Raw genomic sequence first — 11,323 nt, forward strand, 5'->3', positions numbered from 1 at the left:
CTTACAAACAATACTCAGAATGACTCAATGTTTCTTACCATATCATATTGATACTTTTATGTCTGACTTAGAATAGTCTATAACCTAGAGAAATATTATGCTGGCTATTCTCCAAAATTCACCTCTAATGGAACTGGGACAATAAGCTAACTTTCCCAGAAGTATTTCATAGTCATTTTAATTTGGGGTTGTTGCTCTTATTTCCCAAACTTGCAATGGCATCACCTAAACCTTTCTGATCTTATCCATCCAATACTCTGGTCAAGCTACACCAGCTCCAGGAAGTTACCCTCTAACTAGGCTCATTGGACAAAATTTTGGAGATCATCTAGTCATAGCTCCTCCTAAAGATGGGAAGTCTCATGTACAAAGTTGTAAAGCTTTTCAATGGGGGAGTTTGGATTTGACCCCTAATTTTTCTCAACTTAAATCTAGTACTCTTTTTTTCCAGTATACTACATGGTTCATTCTTAATATTCCTCTTTTCTTAAATGACACAGACTATTTAGTACAGTCTGGCACTTGTTATTACTGTTTTGAATTGTTCACGGTTATTTCACATTTTATTCTTTCTTCTCCAGTGAAAATATGAACTCCTTGAGGGCAAGTTCTTTTTCTTATTTTGTCTCAAGAATATAGCAATCTCTCCTTGAATGCTTATTTGTGGAATAATTCCAAAATATTAAGCCTATACAGTCTTCAATATAATTGCTATCATTTAAACATTATTCTTTACCATTACATTATTTTCCTGCTAAACTATTTTATAATTTGAATTCATGACTTGTCAAACTATAAATTCCCAGAGAGAAGACTATTTCTTGATTACTATTTCTTTAACCTCCCCAACCAAGTTCATTGATTTACATCTAGAAAGTGCTTCTTAAATGTTTGTTGAATTGAATTTTCAGAATTATTGGTGAGACGTTTTTCCTTTACTTTTATAAAATCTTTTTTACTAATTTTGGTTGTCTTAAAAGAATCCTAATTCAGTTAAAAATCAACTGTACCTGTGGCCATGTTGAGCAGACACAGAGCATAGGTTCAAACCACATTTGTAGGTTTCACAGGGAAAAAAGGAATATAACAGCTCAGTGAATTTTACTTGCAAAATTATTCCAAATTGGTTTGCATAAAAACACTGTCACATGGATTGAAACCTGGCTGAAGTTAAAACAAAGAAATATGATTGATAGCAGGTATCCAGTTTGGAGAATGAGGGGCTTGGTCTCTTCATGGGATGTCATAAGGGTTGGAGTGATGTTTGGTTTTTTCACATCTTTATTAATGATTTAGACAGGGAAATGAACAGCATTCTGTTGAATGTTTCTGAAGGTATGAGACCAGAAAGCTCCAAAAGGGTTATTGGGGACAGAGAGGATAAATCCAAAGGAAAGAGTACATTCAAAATAGGGGAAAATAGAGTTTTGTTTTTTAATTTGGGCCAGGAATGCAAAACAAATACCCGTTGGAAAATCTTATGGTTAGGGACATTTCTGAGGAAGGGGGAAATAAATGAAGAGAATTGGAGATGAGAGTGGACAATGGTTAGCTATCAAGTTTCAGTGTAATTTGCCAGCTCCAAAAGGCAATTAGATCTGAACTAAAGAAGCAAAGCAAAGAACCAAGGCACCACCCCAGCTTTTTATGTTGGGGGAGGGGAAAAGTGAACTGGTGTGTGTTTCTGTACAGGAAAGTGATATTTCTTTACATTTACAACTCTGATGAGACTGCACCTGGACTAATTCGTTCAGATTTGGGTTGCTCAGTACCAGAACAATGCATGCAAATTGGAAGGAATTCAGAAAAGAGATTCAAAAATAATTAAGGGAGCAGTGAAATTAAATCTCATGATTAGATACCAAGCCCGACTATGTATACTTTCTCTAAATGACAACAGAAGGGAAATATGAAGATAATTGAAAGAGTATCAACATCAAAGAGATAGAGGGTATTTCTTTCATGGTATTAAGGTCTAAGATTATAAGTCAGAGTAAATTCAGGAGCAAAAAAATTGTCTGGAAGGAAAATTTTCTTCCAGTAAGATAATATTCCCAGAGAAGGATAAAAACTCAGGCTGGGGGATGGTTTAAACTTCATTTGATGAGTAACCAAAAATGCATTTCAAAAATGAAACAATATAAGATCTGATGGACACATTAATTATAAATCATCTCTACATTATAATAACCAACAAAATTACTTATATGAACTGAGGCAGCATGGATAGCCTTGGACTTGGAGTCAGAAGAAAGACCTGAATTAAAATCCAGACTGTGACATTAACTAGTTATAATGACCCTAGGCAAGTCAATTCCTCAATTTGCTATGGCTGAAAATGAGTTGGGAGGTTGGATGTTCTTTAAGGTCCCTCCTAAAGTTTTATTATCTGTGAGTTTAATATCATGTATGAGCTTTCCTTATAAACAAATCTGCTTAGATATTGGGTATTTTCTTCCTTTTTAAGGTATTAGTTGTCCTAAATGGTCTCTAGGGGGTTCCTTTCCCTTTCAGAGATTCACTAGGCAGAAATAGTACTATTTTGTTTTAGGAGTACATTCTGTGAGCCCCAAAATCTTGATTGATGAGTCAGGTTTGTGGCACAGTTAATTTGCCACAGAGCATAGCTGGTATTCACTCTGGCACCAATCTCAAAGAATGAAGATGGAAAAAGTAATCTTTTAATATCCTAGTAGTACACAGTGATGTGTTTGAATTGGTACATTCATTACTCCTTAGAGACAATTGTTAAACTTTCACGTGAGCTTTTTTACCTTAGATATTGGCAAAAGCTATAAATCAAAGTTTGAATTTTATGTGCATATATATATATATATATATATATATTGCTGATTGTTTTGATTGCAGAAAGTGATGGAGAAAGTAGTAATAATGAAGATTAATATTTTTAAAAAATGTTATGTATATATCCCCCTGCCAGATAGCTGCTTATTAAACACTTATCAGTAGACCCTTGGTTGCATATTTAATTATTTTATAAAAAGTGACATTCTGCCAGATATTTGAATCTGAAAGTAGACTTATTGAGGAATCCATTGTGCTGATGTAGTAATCATAGGGAATAGAGTTGCTCACATTTACATAAAATTTTGCATATATTATCTTATTTGGCTCTCACAAAGATAAGTATTATGTATATGCATGGAAATTGAAATACAGAGACAAAATGTCTTCCTAGATTCAACTTCTAATCAATGGTCAAGCTTGAACTTGGTGGCAGGCAGAGTAACTGAGTGACATCCTCATTTTTAATGACATTCACAATAGTTCATATTTATATAGTACTTTAAAGTTTATGAAACTTTTTTAAATTTTATTTTTATTTAAGAATGACTTGTCCAAATTCACACAGGCAATTATCAAGTATCTGAGGGCGGATCTGAACTCAGGTTCTCCTGCCTTCAGGGCCAGTGTTTTAACTACTGTGCTGAAACTTTTTACACATATATTCTCATTCGATTCTTATGAGCATCAAATGAAGCAGTTTCTATGATTATACCCTTTTTGCACATGAAGAAACTGAGAATGAAAGAGGTTAAATGACATCCCCAGGGTCACACAGCTTGATTTGAACTCAGGGCTTCCTAAATACCAGTCTTACATTCTTTCCAATATACTTTCTACTAAACTGGTGCTGCATTGAATCTCTCCTTTTGAGAAATCCAAAATGTGAAGCCAGAAGAGACTTTTCAATAAGGACACATTATTTTAGGATACTACAGTCAGGATAAAGGACTGAAGTGCTTTTCAGCAATTCACAAAGGCCAAATAATTTGTTATCCATGGGGCTTTCAGTCAAGTCTTCAATCCACCAATATCTAGTTAAAGGTAATATTCTATAAAAGAAAATGTACTTATTTTTAAAAATTAGAAAACTTGAATTCCTAACCCAAATCTGAAACTATAAGTTATTATACTTTCCTGTATTTTAGTTTTCTCATTTATAAAAGGGTCATAATAATACTTGTGTAGAGAGACAAATAGACCTGGTAGACATACTGCCCTCTCACATATGCTATTTGTGTGTCAATGGGCAAATTACTTAACTTCTTTAGTACATCAGGCAATATTTTAGAACTTTAAATTGTAGATTGCATATATGGTGGGAATTCCTCCATCAGGATTTCCATGTACCAACAAAATAATCAATCTGGACTCTTCTCTGTAAAATAGTAACAAAAACAAAAATCTCTTCAACTACTTGTCTAATAGAGTTGTTACAATGCAAACATTTTTAAAAAAACCTTAAAGCATTATTTTACCCTGAAACATTATTGCTGTTGGTGGTCTAAGTCAAATTTATCCTGTATTATTTCAAATGAATAACAAATTGTCCTTTAGGGAAGAAGTAAGGATCAGTACTAGGAAACTATTAAATATCCTTTGGGCAGGTCATCTCCTTGATAGCTAAGGGTTTCTTTATTTATTTTAACCAAATAATACAATGGTTGAAAGTTAGATTGCCAACGGAATTGGAGATGTCATTTAACCTCTTTCATTCTCAGTTTCTTCATGTGCAAAAAGGGTATAATCATAGAAACTGCTTCATTTGATGCTCATAAGAATCGAATGAGAATATATGTGTAAAAAGTTTCAGCACAGTAGTTAAAACACTGGCCCTGAAGGCAGGAGAACCTGAGTTCAGATCCGCCCTCAGATACTTGATAATTGCCTGTGTATTCTTCAGTTAGATTTCTGTGGATTTAATTATATATTGGACAAATATAATTTGTCCCATGTCACTCACAGATAACTCATAAGACTTAAGTTGCTAAAAAATGTTCATATGGTTTATTGCAGTAATTACTTTTTGGAAACTAACAAAATGGAATTCCCAGTAAAATCTTATTTGAATTGGCCAGATGGGGGAGGGGAATTGCCCATCTCAGAAATTTCACTTCCTTTCTAGTTTCTTAGAGGGCTGTTGCTAGCTAAGCAGCAACCACTGAGATGCTGCTACAATTATGAAACCTATGTTAGTTAGCACTACACCCTCAGATATATGTGTGACTGTTGTTAGCCAACCAACAAAGCCTTAACCCCAGGTTGCTGTTCTTAATTTCCACTGGGGACCGTAATAATCACATCTTCATTTTTTCCCCTTCCCTTTCTTTAAATTGGTGAACTGTGACCGAGTTATTTTGCAACTTAACAACTCTGCAAATGATTCTCATTTCTACTCTGGCATTACTCCTCACTGAACTGATTTAACTGGTGTTAAGTATCCAACACTTTAGCAAGGTGGTTTTGTGTATGCACAAAGCAAGTTTAATGCACAGAGTAATTCCTGGCTCTGGTTAAATGGCTGTGCCACTGAACTTTAGGGAAGGAGGATTGATGAATTGAACTATTAGGTGTTGAAGTGTGGAGTAAGAAGAGCCGGCTCCTTTCTTGTGATAATTGAAATCATTTCAATTCATTTCCTTCTTGGTTGGACAGAAACATGTTTTCAATATTGAAGAAATCTTGAGGGACTCCATTGACCTAACCAGTTATATAATGCAAGAAGTTAATGGACAAAAATGATATTCATCTCTATTTTATTATAGCATTTTTCTTTCACTCAAGCCTATGCATCAGAAAGGCAAAATATGTTAGAACAACCACTATCCAGGCAAATATGTGACCTTTGTTTTCTGTAACAATTATTGGATCTATGGTAAAATAAAATAAAAACCAACACAAGTTTTGACACTAAGATAATAAATTATAAATTATGAAAGTCTAAGGCACCCAGCAACTTGTAAACAACAGGCTGGTCTCTTAGCAACAAGCAAAGGAAAGCAGCAGCTTGTTGATACGAATAGAGCAGACAGGATTGTTTTGCAGTGATTACCACCAAGGAACCAGGAACAACATTTTAACACCTGCCTCAGGGCGCTTCTGCACCTAGCTATCCATCTCTCCCTTGGCCCCATTGCCTGGGCCAGCTGCCAAAAAGCTCCCCAGGCCTATAGTGCCTCTTTACCATAGCAGGACCAGAAGAGTTTTAAAAAAAAATCAGCAACAACAAAAAAACAAAAGAGACTCTGGAGAAAAGATCTAAGAGGTGAAGTTCAGGCCCCCCTGCACACCACTGAGAGAATTGAAATAAAAAAAAAAAAACATTTAAATGTCTCACTACAAACAATAAGTAATCATTACTGTAAGTGCCTATTCCTTATTTTTTGTCCCATGTCACTTCATCATCACAAATCTCGATGAGGTTTGTTGTTATGAAGGAATTTAGAAAAGAATTTGGCACTCTGCCAAAAATGATCTATTTTTAAATTTTGATCTGAAAGCATGAGAACAATCTTTTGGAGTCAGTGTTTCTTCCAAGAGCCTAAAGGTTGTGTCCACACAAGCAAAGGGAGAGATGGTGGATGAGGTAATTATCTTGGGGCTTTTTATTAATAATAGCAGCTGCTTTACAGAATTTTGACTCTCTTCTCTCCCTTCCCCCTTTCTTTTTCTCAATAGTAAAGAATTTTTCCAAAAATGGAATAAGATGGGAAATTATGACAATATATACACCAACACAACAGCTTCTATATTCTTTCTTAAGTGGTTTAAACACCAGTCAACTGACCAAAGGAAGGGAATTGGACTTGATAACTTCTCCTAATTCCCTCCAAATTAACATAAGCAACTGAATTGTAGTCCGAGTGAAATGGCCTCAGTTTTCTCTCCTTTCTATCTCAGAATAATAGCCTTGGAGGTGGAAGAGACGTTAGAAGTCATCTAGAGCAATACCTTCATCTTAGAGATAAATTAACTGAGGCTCAGGAAAATAAAGTGACTTAATCAAGGTCACACAGCTAAGGAAGAGACAGAAGTGAGATTTGAATCCAGGGCTTCTGGATACAAATCCAGTCTTCTTTTCCTTTTTTGTTCTGGTTGACCAGCAGTCACTTTCTGTGACCCTAATCAGCATTTAATGTTCAGTTTAAAATCAACTTTTTCTAACAAGTCTTCATCCCAAAGTTTGAACATTTTAATAATCATTACTTTAGAATGCTTAATGATATTAAGTCCTTCAGGAGTGAGTATGACTTCCAGAGTGACTAGCATACTACATTACAAAACAAAAATTTTCTATTCCTGTATATATGTTTGGCAGTGATTCAATAATATTTAAGATCTGGTACAGGTTCCCTGTTCACAGAAGCCAAGTAATATATAAATTTATGATAGACAAAAGTCAAGACTGGTATAGAAAGAATTTATTTACCTTTTGCCTGTCTCATTCATGGGAGAAATTGGGAAAAGAAAAAGGGCAGAAGGGGAAAGGAACATAGGAGCCTACCAGCCATGGGCAATTTGTACTTGGTAAAGATCTCTTGACTGAGTTGCTGAATTGGGCTGCCTACCTCACAGGCTTAAAGTGAGACAAGATCTTTATAATCTGTAAAATCCTATAGAAATTTTAATTTTTGTTGTTATCAATACAATTTTCAGTTGGAAAAAAATGGGAGAACTTGTTTATGGGCAAAGTTTCCCACCAAAATAATTATCACTCTGTTTTATGAGACATAATTATTTAGTATCTTTGGTACATTTTAAATACAATTATTAAATTGGGAATGAATATCTGATTCCTTTGAACCTCTTTCCCCTTAAAAAATCATTAAGATGCATTCTGTCATTTACCAGCTGAATTCAAAGAGACCTGACTTTGCATTTATAACTCAGAATTCCAGAGAGGTTCCATTCGGTTCTGAACTTGGTGAAATGGAGTATGTCCTTATTCTTCTAGAAGCATCACTGCTGACTTGCTATTGGTCAGATAAAAGATAGAGAAACACACCTAACCTCTATAAAATATGGCTTTGACTTATTCCAGAGACCAGAGCTCAATGGGAAAACGATCATCTGGCAGTCAGTAATGGCTGAGAGGTCAGGCCCTAGCCATAAGAAGTAATTTATTTTTTTTTCTCTTAAATAGGATTGATTTGCACTAAATTAATGAATACAAAAATAATCTTTCCAGGGCTGCTGGAGTAACCTCCCAACCAACACTGTAGGTTTCAACTAACTTCAAAGAGGGATAAATGGTCCTACCTTTAATTAGGAAAAAGGACCAGGTTGGGGGCTTGAGTCCTGCAACAGTTTTAGACTCATCAGGCACATGCAGGCTCTCTCCTTCAGTTTTCTTTTGGGTGATTGACTGTGAAGTCCTGCTCACTGCCTAGCCGTATGTGAGATAGTTGAACACAGTACCTCCAGGCTCTCTCCTCCCACAATGCACCACTGCACATTGGCAGCAGTTCAGCTGAAGACTAAACATTTGGCTCTGTGACAACGGAACTGCCAAGAGCTGGCAATAAGAGAGTCGCAGGGAAGCAGCAGGCTGCTAAACCCTTTCACATTTTTAATTAGATCCACACACCCATGTCTTTGAGCTATCATAAATATACAGATGACATAGAGAGCATTATTTGGAGTTTAAAAAAAAGAAAGAAAACTGTATTATGGTATTTCTTGCCTTATTAAAATAATTTACCTACAGCTAGTCTTCAGAAATGAGTGGGGCAAAAGGGTTGTTACATTTAGCTTAGATAAAACATTTTCTGGCTCCAGAGTTTTGACTTCATCCAGGCTGGGTGAATACAGGTTGGGGGAATAACTGACACTCATCTTGTAAGATCATCACCAGAAGAGGGCATTATTGGCAATAGCTGTAACCTGTAACTACTGAGCCCGGTCCAGTGATATATTAAAGCTTCAAGTATCCTTGAGTTTTCATCTTTCTTTTTTTCCTATGATGTTGTTAAAGAAGTATTTTTTTTCAATTTCTTTTTGGACTAGTGTGAACCATTTCCAAAGAATCATAGCAAGCTACTGGGTTTGTTTTCTTTTGTGTTTTTTTCCCCCAGGGGAATCAATGAGACTTTATAATTCAATTTTTCTTAATATTTTTCTTGTTTCTCTCTCTCTCTCTCTCTCTCTCTCTCTCTCTCTCTCCTCATTCTTGTACTTACCAGTATTTTCATTTCTTTTCACTTCTTTTTACTCAGTTAAAATACACACATACACATATGTGATCATTATCTTACTACTCAGAGCACTAATGACCTTACTAACCAGAACATATAAACTTCTGATAAGAAGTTGAATGATAAGAAGTTATTGGAAACCTATGGTAATAGAATAAGTTCTATTTAGAAGCATAATAGAAGGTTTAAAATGAATATAGACTTTGGATGTTTTTCTTATTATTGTAGTAAATCTTTTCTTTCTGTCACTAGAGTGGTGGCTCCCATCTCCTTTGTTTAAAAGGTTAGTCACATTTCTCCTAAGACCAATCCTAGTTAGATGAACCTGATGCCAGATAAGAGTGAATGATTTTCTATTGGGCCCCCCAGTCTAGGAGGTTCCTTTGATATCATCCCAGAATTTTGAATATATTGTAAGATGAGAATGCAATATTGGGAATGCTGGGAAAGAAAGAAGTCACTCCTATTATCCTGACAGAGAGTGCAAATTTTATAAATAGATATTACAGCAAATATTAAAGAAATGGCTACATTGAGAAACAAAGGTACTACATCTATTTCTTGTTTCCCATTTATCTTAGATGGTATTAGTTGTGTGCTGCTGGTTCTTTCCAAGAGGACAAGTCAAATGAAATACACTGTGGGTGTTCAAGTGCTTTGTTTGCCATCTTATACTCTGTTATTATTGTAACTCTAAAATGGCCCACTTTTGATTGTTTAAGTTTTACTTTTGTTTTTCCAAAATCAAAACTAGGAGAAATGGGCAAAATGGCTAATAAAGGAGGTGGCAAAAATGTCAAAGACTGGAATATTCATTTCAGTGGAACCCCCAACAAAACTATGGGATCAATGGCAGATTTTGACATATTCATTTTCACACACATTATAATATCTCCTTTTAGCTATTGGGGATTCTCTTTAATTAAGAGAAGAAAGGGTTTGGGATCTATGTTTCTCTCATACACAGGCAATAATAAAGGTAGTAGTAGGAATAGGAGTGAAAGAAGAAATAATGAAAAGAATTACAATTTCTACTTAACATATACTTCACCTGAAAATATGTGAATGCAATTTCTGCAGCAGCCTTGCAAAGGCACTGCAGCTCAGAGTGGGAAACACTCCCAGGTAGCTCCACAGCGGTATAATCAGTCTCCAATGGGGAGCAGATTGCTGCTCATTATTAGTTATTTATACAAGAATAAGAAGCTAATTTCCATGAGAGTAAAACAATGTATAATCTTGTTAATGCCCTTCCTCAAGCAAATGGTATCAGGTTTAAGTCAGGAGCATTTCATGAGCTGATGGTTATTCAACTCAGAGCAAAAACCCTATTGCCTACACCCATGTTTCCACACAATTGGTTTCAAGAATATAAGCAGAGCAAATCAATTCTTCCTTTGTGGGAGGTGTGTATATATATATATATATATATATATATATATATATATATATATATATTTAGAATTGTATAATTTGTGGTTAATAGTTTTTCAATTATCCTATTAAAAACAATGCTAATAATATTTGAAACCTTTTTTGAGATTTGAAAGAGTCCTGAGAAATAAGAAACTTTCGTGACAAAACCAAACTGCAACTTCCTCCCTCCCCTTTATTTTTGTTGGAAGAGTTCATGTATGCTTAAGAATGTATATCTCTATAAAATAGACACATTCCTACACAACTAGAGACATATAATGATCAGGGCATAAAGTTAAACAAAAGGAGAATTTTCTATCAGTGGCAAAATTTTACAAATGATGTTTGGAGCTGATATTGTACTAATTACTTTGAGTCAGAAGCAATTCAAAGACTCTTCAGAGCAATCTAAAGAAATGGATATGTGCCAGTCTAAACTTCAAATAAAGAAAAATAAAAATAACAGTAAATGAAAACATATATTGCTCAGATATCCAATTATAACTAAAGGATTGCAGGGAGTTTTGGGCCTATATACCATAGAAGAACATATCCCTCAGGATGAGGGGAAAAAAAAACAAGGGAGACAAGGAAAATGGTCTCCAAGGGTGTGCAGAGCCTACTTACACTCTCTTCCTACTGTGCTTGTAATATACACTGGGGAAGGCAGCCAATTAAATGATACCATCAATATATCTTGCATATATATTGTATAGGTAAATTGAGTGGTTCCAGAGTCCAATAGGAAGAAGATATCAGTTTTATAGTATTTAAGAAATTTTGCAATGCTTTCAATAATCCAAAACTTTTGTTGTAACCAAAGCCTATCTCTTTAAAGTCAATATTGTCTTGGAACTATTATATGATAGAGATCAATGATATGTGAATCAAATTTAAAAATAAACAGA

At 34.9% G+C, this 11,323-nt stretch overlaps 1 long non-coding RNA gene across 1 annotated transcript in view; it reads right to left on the reverse strand.

The window, feature by feature from the left end:
- Positions 1-8,184, reverse strand: part of LOC141518613 (uncharacterized) — a 445,587-nt gene extending 437,403 nt beyond the window's left edge. The window contains exon 1 of the long non-coding RNA XR_012477237.1: positions 8,065-8,184. This is a non-coding gene — a long non-coding RNA (uncharacterized LOC141518613). The remainder of the gene's footprint in view (positions 1-8,064) is intronic.
- Positions 8,185-11,323: the final 3,139 nt, after the last annotated feature.

The sequence above is a fragment of the Macrotis lagotis genome, chromosome 1, assembly GCF_037893015.1.
Source record: "Macrotis lagotis isolate mMagLag1 chromosome 1, bilby.v1.9.chrom.fasta, whole genome shotgun sequence".
NCBI lineage: Eukaryota > Metazoa > Chordata > Mammalia > Peramelemorphia > Peramelidae > Macrotis > Macrotis lagotis.